The sequence below is a fragment of the Miscanthus floridulus genome, chromosome 16 (assembly GCF_019320115.1).
Source record: "Miscanthus floridulus cultivar M001 chromosome 16, ASM1932011v1, whole genome shotgun sequence".
NCBI lineage: Eukaryota > Viridiplantae > Streptophyta > Magnoliopsida > Poales > Poaceae > Miscanthus > Miscanthus floridulus.
In genome coordinates, this window is record NC_089595.1 from 54,356,811 (window position 1) to 54,370,149 (window position 13,339).

Below are 13,339 nucleotides of genomic sequence, written 5' to 3' on the forward strand. Positions count from 1 at the left end.
AAGGTGTGACACAAGAAGACAAGCTTTTCCTCGGCCCCCAAGGGCTCGGGGAGTCCTAGGCTCGCTCATCAGCCCTTGGAGTCGACCTCCTTCGCCACCAAGAAGACTCTAGAAGGTCTACCTGGGGAGAGGCTTGTCCAAGCCGACACAGCCTGACACACAGGGTATCAGAACAGAGTAGTCGGACGACGCCAAAGGCTTCTTTGGCTCTATGACATCGCCACAGTCCACAAAATGCTGCTACAAGACCCTCCTAGACTCCAGCGCATGTAGACCATAGGCTCAACCCCAAACCGCCATGTACTCGACCTATCTCGATATATAAGGGATAAGGTCAGATCCTTGAGGGGGAGGATGATCCCAGATAGATTATTCCATTCCTCATGCTCCATCCACTCCTGCTCAGCACCGAGAGCAGGGCAATCCAGAGAGGGGCACCGAGAGCTCCTCCACCGCATTCATCGTCTTCCTCCTCTTCGACGAGGGAAAGGCTCCACCAGCGGCCCTCAGGATTAGCACCGAGCTAACCCCTACCAAATCTCTCTCTTTCCCCTGTACACTCTGTTGTAACCCCCTGATTTTAGGTGGTCTTGGGTATAAGGATCATCAGCTACAATACATAGGGCATCGATCGACCCAAACCAGGATAAACCATTGTGTCCTCTCTATGATTCTTGTGTTCTTGAGTCCACAGCCACCGCAGACACGTACTCTGACACCAACTCGAACAACAATACTTGCCGCGGTTCTGACCCCGCGGCACCGACTAAAGGATCATCACGGGCGGATCGTACTGCAACACGACGATGACCATGCCCTATGACCCGACGATTCATATGCTGAGGCGGGTCGTGCTCCAAAGCAATGGAAACAAGGACCTCATCACGGATAGATCATAAGCTAATACAGCGGTGTTAGTGTATACCCACACACGCAGGTCGGGCCCCAATGTGATGGAAATAAGGACCTGATCACAGACAAATCATAATGGTGATGTTAGTGTACACCACAGTCGGTCTCAGATGCCGATGGTGAAGGCTATGACCATCACGGTCGATAGCTTACTGCTGAGGCTGAAATTAGACTGCGATGGGAGTTACGACGTGGCTACGAAAGGTTTGAATGTAGTAGTATGAATACACTTATCAAACCCAAACCTGCGTGCAGGAGCCTGCTGCCTACCGACTAGGCATGCAGCAAGCACGGTGAGTATGTCCCTGTGAGCGACCACTTCGCTGCTTCCCCAACCAATGTAAGCCACGGTAAGCATACAGGCAACTCCATGTTTCTCCTTCACGACACCTCAATCAAGTTCCATAGCTTTGAATCGGAGCCTCTCCATCCGTCCATGAGCTGCCATTTGCGCCATTGCATGCAGCTCCAGCGATCTTGAGGTCTCGGGCATGGCTGAGCTAATCATGGACATCCGTGCGCGTCCTCCCACACGTGTTGCACTTGACATGTGCTGCTGCGTGGCGCGGAGTGAGCAGCCGGCTAAGCATCATGTGTGCTCTACTTCGTTACTAGCTTAGCCAACTGCTCTAATTCGAACGGTTTGAAACAAAAGTTTTCATGGTACCTATTATGGTCATTTTCCTATAAAAACAAACCGAGTAATCTTAGTAATCCTTTACAGACTCACACTGTTAGCCCAACCACGATATCAAAGCGTTCCCATGTCCAAAATTCCAAAACCGATTCGAAACCCAACCAGTCCATTATAGCTACTAGCCCGAACCAAACCAGTCTAGACTCTCCGCCCATTCCCACCCAAACCATGCATGCCCAAATAAGAAATCAAACAAAAAAAATCCTGGTTTTAGACGAAACCATTACCAGGTTTACGTGTATGAAAGAGAAAAAGGCTACATGACCTTGCACATTAGCTGAAACTGAGGCCCGAGGAGGCCAGTAGTTCCAGACCAATAGCGATGGAGAGAGAAAGACTGTTGGACTGAAGGCTACCGTACTGTGTGACTCTTTCTATCGTCACACACAGCACGTATACGTTATGAGCTCAACCTGGTAATGGTGTGAAAACCAATCTGAACCGTACCCACCCCCATCCATTCGTTATGAGCTCAACCTTAAAAACTCATCCAGCCCACCAAACGAGTTGTTCCAACCACACAAACCCAGTCCACTATACTAATTAAAAACTTTTGTTTCAAACCGTTCGAATCCATTTGATCAAACCTCAACTTGCGTGCAGGCTGAGCTTGGTGCCTACCGACTATGCCTTCAGGAAGCACGGTATGTCCATGTGAGCGACCACTTCCGCTACTTCCCCGACCAATGTGAGCCACCGTGACCACACAGGAACCTCCACGCTCCTTCCTGACACCTCAGTCACATTCTGTAGCTTCAAATCGGAACCTCTCCTCCGTCCGGCCATGTGCAGCCATTTGCGCCGCTACGGCAGCTCCAGCGACCTCGAGGTCCGGGGCGTGGCTGAGCTGAGCATGGGCATCCGTTCGTGTCCTCACACATGTGCGCACGCATGACACATGCTGCTGCGCGGCGTGGAGCGAGCAGCCAGCTAAGTGTCCTGCGTGCTCTGCTTCATTACTAGCTTGTCATATCAGCATGACATCATGCTCTGCATTATGGTCATTTTCCTATACAAAACAAATCCAGTAATCCCGGCAATCCTTTGTAGTCTCACACCGTTAGCCCAACCACGGTCTCCAACTGTTCCCAAGTCCAAAATTTAGAAACCGATTCCCAACCCAACCGGCCCATTATAGCTACTACCCCAAACCAAACCAGCCTATTAGACTATTCGGCCTATTCCCACCCAAACCATGCATGCTCAAATATGACATCAAACAAAAACACTGGTTTAGACCAAACCATTACCTAGTTTACATGTCTGAAAGAGAAAAAGGCTACATAAGGTTAGTTGAAGCCGAGGTTCGAGAAGGCCAGTAGTACTAGACCAGTAAGGATAGAGAGAGGAGAAGACTTGTCGGGGTTATGATACCCTGGGTATCTCAAGACACCGATTAGTTAGACGCTCGGCTGGCCCGTATAACGCCAGCTAGTATAAGCCCAAAATGATCGGGGCCCAGTTAAGCTACGTGGACCCGAGCCAAACACAAGGGCAAGGGTAGGCCATGACCTCTTCCCTCAGCCTTCACCGCGCCCCGCGCAATTCCTCATGACCTCTTCTCCGTCCCAACCTCTGGGAGAGGCGGGGAGAGATCGAGCCCCGCCGAACATACCTGCTCTGACATGAGCATGCATGCCGCACTAACCCCGCAAAGACTGAGGGGATAGCAGTCCCCTCAGCCCGGTGAGACACCATCCTTGCACCACGCAATGCAGACGAGACAACACCGCCAAGCAGTGACGGCCAGTACGGCGGCCCATCGTCCAAATACGGCCCGACAAGATAGATGTATGACCCCACCTACTACGATATGGGGGCCACAATGGCGGCCTTGACTTTTGAGGCCAACTAAGCCAACGAGGGCCACAACCCCAGAGCACGCGATCGTGGCCACCGACACAACAAGCAGCAAGACGATCAATGGCCTGGGGGCAGCTACCAACTCTTGTACGACGCCCTAGGAGATCAGGAGGCGATGACGAAGGCCACGGCAAGACCATGTCACGTAGGACGGCTAGCAAATCACCATCATGCCCATAGTGCCACCACAACCTGCACTATAGCACCACGCTACACCATGCCACGACGTGGGCACAAGACTATGATGACAACCACACCCGGACGTGCACCACAAGACGGCATTACTTGCGAGCCAAGTTATCTAGGCCCCCCTCCTTAGGCTCACGATGCCTCGGTTAGGAGAACCTTCTTCTTGTATGTGACCTTCCTCAGGCTCTATATAAGGGCAGCCAGGGCAACCTTCCTGGACATCATCTCCAGACTATGGAAGCTTTCATTCGGACAGTCCATCTCCTAGCTCTAGGTCTCCTACCTCTTCCACCATTCTTGCACCCCCATTGTAAGAACTTCAGAGCATTTAAGCGGGGAACATGCACTCGATCATCTCTAAGATTGGACATAGGGCTCTGGCCTGAACCAGTATAACTCCTCGTGTCTTTTGGATGCTACCATCGTCTTCCTGGAGCAGTGTGACATTCATATAAATTCACTAGATGGTCTACAAAACACCGATAGTTGGTGCGCCAGGTGGGGGACAGTCGCGCACTCTCGTTGTTGAGAAGGAAGCGATGGCTCCTCGCACTGTTGATGGATTCGCAAGCGGAACGGCCCATTGTGGCCGCATCCGTCATGGGAACCCCGAGTTCATCATTGTCAAAGGACCTGGACCTCGTGGCCCATGGTGGACACTCTCTCAGAACGGCCCTCAGTGGCTACATCCCAGAGTTCACCTACATAGGGGGGCCAGTACCCTCTCATCACCGGCCATGGCCGAGTTTCCCACCCGGGAAACCAGAGGCCTATGGCTCATGGTGAGCTCACCCATGGAATGGCACTCGGCGGCCACATCCTTTGAAATGATATTGTCTACGCCAACAGGCTAATGTCCATCACTGGCCTCTACCTCGTCTAGGCCTACCACGTGGAAGCCTGGATCCTATGGTAGAGCCCTATCCTGAGCAATGCCGCCACCAGTGGAACGCGGCAAATTAGGGCCCACACAAGCGATGAAACCATCCACCACCACGCGGCGTCATCACTAGCGATCAGGTGGCTATCCGGCACCATGCCTTGCAAGGCCAAGCCCAGAACTAGGATCAAATTCCTCATGAAGGATTAACCGTCTGTCATGCCATTGCAAACTGTTAGCTTTTACACTGATGCATGTGCATCCAAGGAGGCAGGCCCTTTGAGAGCATGACGCACCGCGCCAAGCGGATCGAGCCACGTCGCCCTCAGAACCCACTTCCGCAGCGATAGGTCGCGCCTACTCCTCATCGAGAGCGGCAACCACACCCATAAGCGGAGACACGACGACTGTGACATCATCATGCCACGAGGACTCATGCATCATAACGCACAAGCCCTCCTGGCCACGGACTTCAATAAGCTAGACACAAATTAATCGTCCCTGGGGGCCCGTGAGCCTGCCGAGGATGTCGAGCCAGCAAGGATCGACCCAAGGCTGCTCGAGAGGTCGACCCCCACTGGCTACGACCATTCCAAGCGATAGGGAAGCATCCTCACTAGCTTGCAATCAATAAACCACAATGACTCTACCATGAGCATGCGCTCGGGGGCTTGACGTGCCCTAAGCAATGATGGCCAGATCCATGATAGCTTTCGGTACACCGCTCAGTTATGTCAACTCTATTCCTTGCTTCTCTACCTAAACACATTCACATACATGTGTAGGCCATTCACCACTCAAGTGACCCAATCCAACTCATGCCCGTGGTCGGGCATGACTCACTCACAGGGGCTACACATATGAGCATACACTTATGAGTTCCCAGAGCGTAGCACTATTTGTCATCGTCCCAGTGACCCGTTTTGAGTCTTTTTTGATCGCACCTCACGCCATGATGAATTGGTGACCCACTCCTTGACTTCTCGTTTGGACTAAAGAGGTCGCTCCGGCCAAGCCATGTGGACCAGATCCTAGGGAGGGCCAAGCAACTGCGCACAAGTCTAAAAGGAACGGGGCCCTAGTTCACTCAAGGCAAAAGGAAAGAAAGGAAACATAACTCTTGCTGCCCGCTCATTTTCTTCTCGCATCATACCAGATCTATGACCTACCCTTGATGTCCCACGACACTGCTAGGCCACGCATTGTTTAAGCCCTGCGGGCTAGCCCCTAGGCTAAAACATGTACCTACACGTTTAGGACTATGGGGAATGGAGCACATTCCAATTTGAACAAGAAGAAAGCGAAAAGGTAGCAAAATGACAAATGAATGTGCCAACCACACATCTTATACACACAGAATGCAAGCATGTCCACTACAGTAAGACCATCCATGTAGCATAGGACCCTTACACCAAAGACCCTCATACACTACAAGTTTGGTACTGGCGACGGGTGCAAACGGCTAACATCTTACCCGCAAGAACCTCCACACCACGAGCAGTGGCACTTCCTATGGCGAGGATATCTTTGTTAGACTTCCCCGATGCGTAACCTCGCCTAACAGCATCAAAGTCAATGCTACCATAGTGCCAGCCGACTGACATCAAGGTGGCATGTACACTGCAATGGACTCCCTCAAAAATCATGGCATTCCCCTAGCCAGTGCTAAGCACGACGTCACAAGGAGCCCGACCAAAGATGGTTAGTGCTGCTAGTTGGTCACCCATTTCTAGCACCTTCTGGTTCGCTGCTGCCTTCTCCTCCAGATCCGAGAGCACCCTTGCATGCAACCCTAAAGAGAACAACTAGTTCATGACCAGGTACAGCAAGATGAAAGTGCAACGTGTCGAGTTCATAAACCCAGGGTCCCTCGAGGACCGGCTTCCACGCTCGGGCTCGGCCTAGGAAAACAACATATAGTTCATGGGCCGGCCCAAGAGTCTAAAACACAACAGGGCGGAAGGGCAGTCTGGTCGCCGACCGGAAGGTCTACCTAAAAGAACAAGTGCCCGTTCGTCAGCTTCTTCGGCCCACCTCTCTGATCGGAGCACTCGCTTCGGGCACCAGCCGTCTCCAAGTGGTCTCTCCAATCGGAAGGCCTGGCCCAAAACGCTGCTTCCTACTCCAACCCTGCGACTGGGGCTCGTGGGAACCCTGCTCACCGCTCTTCTCCGACCGGCGCACTGATAGCCAACTGGAGCCATCCGACCAGGGCACCCCATTTGGAAGGAACTAGAAGACGTGCGGAGAAAGGCAAGGCATGGCTCACTAGTCAAAACCACTATACCAGGGACCATACCCTACACGAAACAGTGTTCTGTAGCCACCCTAACACAAAGTATTGTAGGGGCCGCTAATAACTCCCATACAGTAAGCCCCCCGCATGTCTCTGGACATCGATCACAGTATGGGCTCTAGGATTTGCCATACCAGGTGAACATAGCGTGGCTCCTCACATACCGCTAGGCATTAAGAAGTATTTGCAGGTACCAGCGTCAATCCTTCCTAAAGAAGATAGCTTGACCTCATGTGCACATCTAACATTCTACAACGACATTGACAGTGTTGGGGGCATCAACCTTGATCCAATCTTCATCAGCGTGGGCGACAAGGCTTAGAAACATCTGTACTCTCTCTCCCTCTCGCCTGTAAAGTCATCCCCTTTATCTATAAAAGGGGATGCGCTCTCTCCAACCAGGGAGGTCGACTTCTTCAAGCTCAGACTCACTAGATCGACATCAATACCTCACAACCGCAGGACCACCAAGTTCTGACCGCAACCCTTCCGGTCGGAGCCAACCGAACCTCTTGTGCACCCCTCCTTTCTCCTTCTCGTTTGTAACCCCACTACAGACTTCGAGCACCTGGGCTTAGGAATAAAGTCACCGACTGACCCTGACTGGACGTAGGGCATGTTGCCTAAACCAGTATAAATTCTGTGTCATTGAGTGCTAGGCCACCTCCGATCACAACATATAGCAAAATTACAAATATTTACTAGTTGGTCACTTTCTGCACCGACAGTTGGCGCCGTCTGTGGGGAAGACGCTGTACGTTCAACACTCTTTTGGTCATCAGATGACCCATTTTTCTGCCACCTCCACCATGGCGGGCTCGGGTGATACGATTCATTTTGGCTCGCTGGAGTTCCCCGCACTCTCGCCTGTCGAGATGCGGGTTCCACCCATCTTCGAGCCATCCCAGGCCTTTCGCTTTGGGAGCCTAGACATTGTCACCGACTAGCTCAGTGTACTCCACCTCCGCGAGGAGGCTCGTGACCTAGCACCCATCGAAGGGACATCCTCCATCGACTCCGGGATGCGCGACTTCGACAGCGTGGCATCTGCGCTTCATTCCGAGCAAACTCTCTGCTCAAATCCCATTGTGAGTAATATATAAGCTGTTATTTACTTACTACGCTCTATCTTCTGCCAAATACCTGGTGGGTTACCGTTGTCCTCGTCGCAGTCGTCATACGGCCGGTTCCCCTATGGCCTCGTGTCTTCCATGGACGCATATGCCCGAGGACTCCAAAAGGTGCTGGCACCGCACCCTCTCACGTCTGAGTTCGTGGGGAAGGCAAGCTATGCTCCCACCTATTTCCTCGACATCATGGATGATGACGTCAGGAGTGACGACTCTAGCATCGGCGACATGGTGCCTAGCCACCGTCGGTCCCAGGAGTACGCTGTGGCGGATGCCCCGGAACAGCCGCTAGGGGTAACGGAGTCCTTCTAGACCCATGCCCCGCCAGGTCCTCATGCGGAGACCCCCGAGCTCACCCATGAGCACAGGGAGGATCTATGACGATAGTGGCCGCATTAGCCACCAACTGCACCAGCACGCTCGGCTCACCACACTGTGTGCATAGACCGGCGAGCAGTGCTTAGGGTCACGCCCATCAGCCCTAGCACAATGCCCTAGTTCGGGGGACCAACCCCCACAGTTCACTCGGGCCAGTCAGAACATTGCCGCCGTGGCAATGCTCCTACACAGCCTGTCCGAGCCGAACGACCCTCATGAACAGACGATCCACTGGAACCTCCGGGCACTGGTGGAGACTACCACCATTCAACAAGCGGAGTGCTCCGTATCGCGATGCCGACTCGTGACCTCGCTCCCCGTCCGGGGAGCAGGGACGCAGCAGATGGGGCACTACACCCTGTCACCGCCACAACCACCAATTGCGGCACAAGAAGCCTCAACCGCACCTCGTCTTGACTTGATGACCACCCTGTGCTGACCACCTATCTACGCGCGGCTCAGGCCGAACCAAGATGCGCACAGCATCGACCGGAGTCCTAGCCCTAACAGCCTAGAACCACGGACCTTTGTCCAACACCCCTAGCAAGCACCTTTCTGCTGCGCTTCAACAGGGACTGCGACAAAGGTAAGGCCAAGCGCTAGGATCAAGATGAGGGCCCCTCCACACAGAGGGGAAAAAAGAACATAAAGGATCACCGCCAACTGGCTAACTTCACGTCGGTCGCCATGGCCGATCACGCAGGCACAGCCCCAGCAAGACCCTCTGGGCCACTTCCATGATCTCATGGAGAGCCCGTGCACCAACCATGACTACCCCATCAAGCACCTCTACAAGGACTGCCAGCTCCTCCAGCGCCTGCTGAGGTAGGCTGTTAGGCCAAGGGAAGAAGAGGACGAGGAAGCAGCAACCAAGGGCAGGGGCACAGCGGGCAAGGATCTAGACGACTAAAGTGATCCGACTGGAAGCCTGCCGACTGAAGGACAATGACAACAACGCTCTCTCTGAGAACCTTGGAATAGCTATGTCTTTTCTTCTTTTCCTAAGTTTCAGTCTTACCTTTACTTAGCGAACGCTCCTATAAGAGCACCCCGACCCGAACACTTTTCGGCTCAGGGCGCTCAGGGGCTCTACTACCCCTCTATTTTTGTTTTTTACCTTAAGTACTCTTTTACTTTTGTATGGAGAAACTCCTTCCTACCCGAATGAAAGGGCAGTTTGTTCCTTTGATTTACCTTATGTAACTTTGCTTTAGAACATTCCGACTGATCGCACCCCGCCTTTTCCTACGGCTACGACCGGCCGAGCCTCGCAGGCCATGCCCCAGGCTCACAAAGTTGCAGCCTATGGAACAAATGGGCAGGTACAACAAAGAAATAAATTTAAAACAAAATTATGCTAAGGGAGGACTAAGGAACGAAAGGGAACAAGCTTCTCCGAACGGAGCAACTCCATTACAAAAACAAAAACCGATTGCAGTCATTAAAACACATTCGAATGTTTTACACAGGGGTCCCCCCCCCCCGCGAACTTAAACTTCTTACATTTACTAACTACTTATATTTTAAAAAGGTATTAAACTGACCCGGCGGCATCTGCTGATAGCGCGACCGACGAAGGCGTAGGCTGCTCGCTCCCCGGTAGCACGATGTTTGGCTCGATTAGGGCCGAGGCGGCGTTCCCCCCTGAACTAGGCTCTTTGCTATCTGTAGGCTCAGAGGCATCCTCTCCACACATGCTTCGGGCCATGTCTTGACGGCAAACATCCATCATCCACTCGGTGGAGACATGCTCTGACACCGACCATGCGTGCGGTAGCAGGCTCACCCCGATTGACTAGATGCCCTCCATGCTCAGGCCTTTAGCATACCCACCGCAGATAGTGGTGAAGTCTAGATTCGGGTGGTACGTCACCACCGAGGTCAGCACCCCCGACGCTCCATAAAACAGCCGCTCTTGACGAGGTCCTTGACCGCGTCTGGGACCTCTGCCAGCTGAACTGTGGGCATGCTGGTACTTTGCGCTGACCCAAAGACTTCCGAGACGATGAGCTGGGCAGCATTGCGGATCTGGCCGAGCACGCCTTTGAGAGCACGTCGCTCTTCATGGGACTTGGCCACCTCCTTAACATTCCGGCTAAAGTTTGTCCTGGTCATCTCTAGGTCTTGCTCCAGCGCCTTCACCTTTTCACCTAGCTCTGCAAGAAGGCAACAAGCTCAGAAACAGGCTAGAGGGGGAAGGTGAAAAAATCAACACCACGAGAAAACAAAAAGGTACGCACCGATGCGAGAGGCCTCAAGGGTGGAGAGATCCTCTGTCGGCTGAGTCTCCTGCTCATGTAGCTGGGCACTCGCGTCCTCCATCCCCATCACCTCATCCTAGAGCGTGAGCACTTCCCGATCCGCTTTCGACCGGGCCGTCTGCTCCACCTCTAGGGCCTTCTATGCCGACTCCAGGGCGGCTCGCTCCAGCTCAAGGGCTACCAAGGCCTCTTGGAGCGCCGCCTCGGTGTTCACTAGGGACATCCATAGCCCCACCTAAGTCTCCGCCTGGTGAACCTTTGCTGCCTTGAGCCCTCGCTCGGTAGCAGTCGCCCACTCTGCTGCACGCTGCTCCTCCACCCGTGCCGCAGCCGCCTCACCCGGGCCTAGGACTCGTGGCAGGCGGACTCCACCCAGTGCTGAAGCTCAGCCATCTAAGCGTGTTTTGCCTAGAGGAAGTGCGACTTGCTAGACGACACCTTCCTTATTTCCTATGAAAAATAGGCATGATAAAAATAACCGATGAAAGATTCAAAGGGCAAGGAGAAGTACCAGAAACTCACCTCCACAGTGAGCTGCAGGTCGATCTCAACCAGCTGCCGGGCAAACTGAGCCTGCTTCCAGGCGCTCTCTAGCTTCATGGACAACTCGGTGAGCTCAGACACCATAGCATGCCCTTGCCCCCCAAAAATGTCCTAGAGCTAGAGCTCTCAGGAATCGCGGAGGATGAACCTCGCCTTCGACAGGTCCTCGGGGAAGGGCCACTCTAGGTCACCCTCTGATGAACCACCAGAGGGCCCAGCCTCCAACCAGACCACTGCTAGCTCCCGCGGTGACACCGCCAGCTCTCGCAGTGACATCGGCGGATCTGCCACGGTATCCGCCTCGTCGTCAGATGGGATCTCCACCACCATGTTTGCATGAGACGCCGCCTGGCGTCCCAACTCCATTCCGGCCACGCTTCCATCCTGCGACTTTAGCTCCGACGGTAGGGATGGGGCGTGCAGCCCTCCACTAGGCAAGGTGGGGAGCTCGCCCACCTCGTCTCCTCCACCACGACCGGCAGAGGAGGGGCCGCAAGGGTTACCTCCGCCACCAGCATCGAGATCGCCGCCAACAACATCGTAGCCACTATCATGTTACCAGCAGCCGCCCCGAGGGACACCACCCCCGAGAGGGAAGGCTTCGCCACCGCCACCCTGCTGCCCCCTCGCTCGCCGCAACATGCTACAAAGTGGGCCTCCAAACCTCCTACATAGAGGCCGGGGCGATGCTCAACCCCAACGTCCCCAGGCCGCTGACAAAAATTGTGGGTAAGCCACACTCCAAAAAGACTCGACCACCAAAAGTCGAAGAAGCAACAAAAAGAAACATATCAGGTGGCGAGCGGCACTACTCTGAAGACAGGCTCCGATGACGATGGGCCCATAGGATGAGGACCACTCTCGGACTGTGACCCGCCCCCCTCACTTCAGACAGGGTCGGAGTCATCCCAACCCGCTCCTGCCTGGCCAGTGGGTCGCTATGACCTCCGGCTCGGGGCTCCCGACCGGAGCAGCGGGCAGGGCATCCCCCGATTGCGAGTCGCGCGTCGACCAGGCGCCAGTCTGCCCCTCGGACTACCCAGACTGTTTGGCCGCACCCATAGCAGGCAGGGCCTCCTTTGGCTGCAAGTTCGGCATTAGCACCGGTCCTATCACCGCACAGTCGCTGGGCCACCCCTCGGACCGCCCGACTCATCCAGCCGCATCCACCATAGGCAACGATGGAGCTGGCAATGCTATCGAGGGGCGCAGTGACCACATCCGCTTCATCGCTCACTCACTAATGGTGTCCGTGCTAGCCGCATGCTTACTTGACGTAGGAACCTCCGCGCACCGCGTGGCCTCCTGCTCCTCACTAGCAGACATCGCCGTAGAGTCACGACGCACCACTGAGGTTGCAACAACCTCCTGACTCTCCTCCTCATCGGAGAAGACCATGTCGTCCAGATCCATAGGATCATCCGACGAGAGTTCCGACTCGACGTCGCTCGCACGTTCCCCGGCTCTCACGCGCCGGGCGACCTCCTTCTTCTTCTCTTCTTTCCGATAAACCTCCTTGGTTTTCTTCTTCTTCTAGGCGTCTACCGCCTCCTTCTAGGCGGCCTATCGGGCCTAGCCCACCGGCCCCTTGGGAAGGTGCGGCCAGGACTTGTACCTCCCAAGCCCCTACGAAATGAATGAACCGAAGTCAAAAAACAAGAGGGGCAGAGGAACAAGCATGAGCAAAGTAAGGGATCATACCAGCGAGGGCACGATCGAGGCATTAAATGGTATGGGTTTTCCCACCACCGTCTGTTTAGGCCTCAGCTGCAGCACTTGGCCGACGCAACTCTAGATCTCATCGTCTGATAGTTCCTCTAGTGACACGCGGTCTAGGTCCGACCGGCCGTCGTACTTCCACATCAGGTGCGTCCTCTCCGCCAACGGTGTGACCCAGTGGTGGTAAAGGGTGTGGAACACCCGCACCCCATCGAGGCCATCCCTAATGAGCTTCCGGAGCTCCTCCTCGATGGCCTCCACCTTGTGCTTCTCCGCGTGGGCGTAGCCCCACGACCAACTCTTCTGCTTCACTGGCCTCCTGCTAGTAAACGCCGAAAACGGCGCCCCCGCTGGATTCCTAATGTAGAACCACTCCCCATGCCATCCCTGGTTGGAGTCACATGGGGAGTACGCGGGATACAAGCCTCCCGCGCGTGACTTCCTCTACAAGGTGAAGCCTCCGACCAGAGC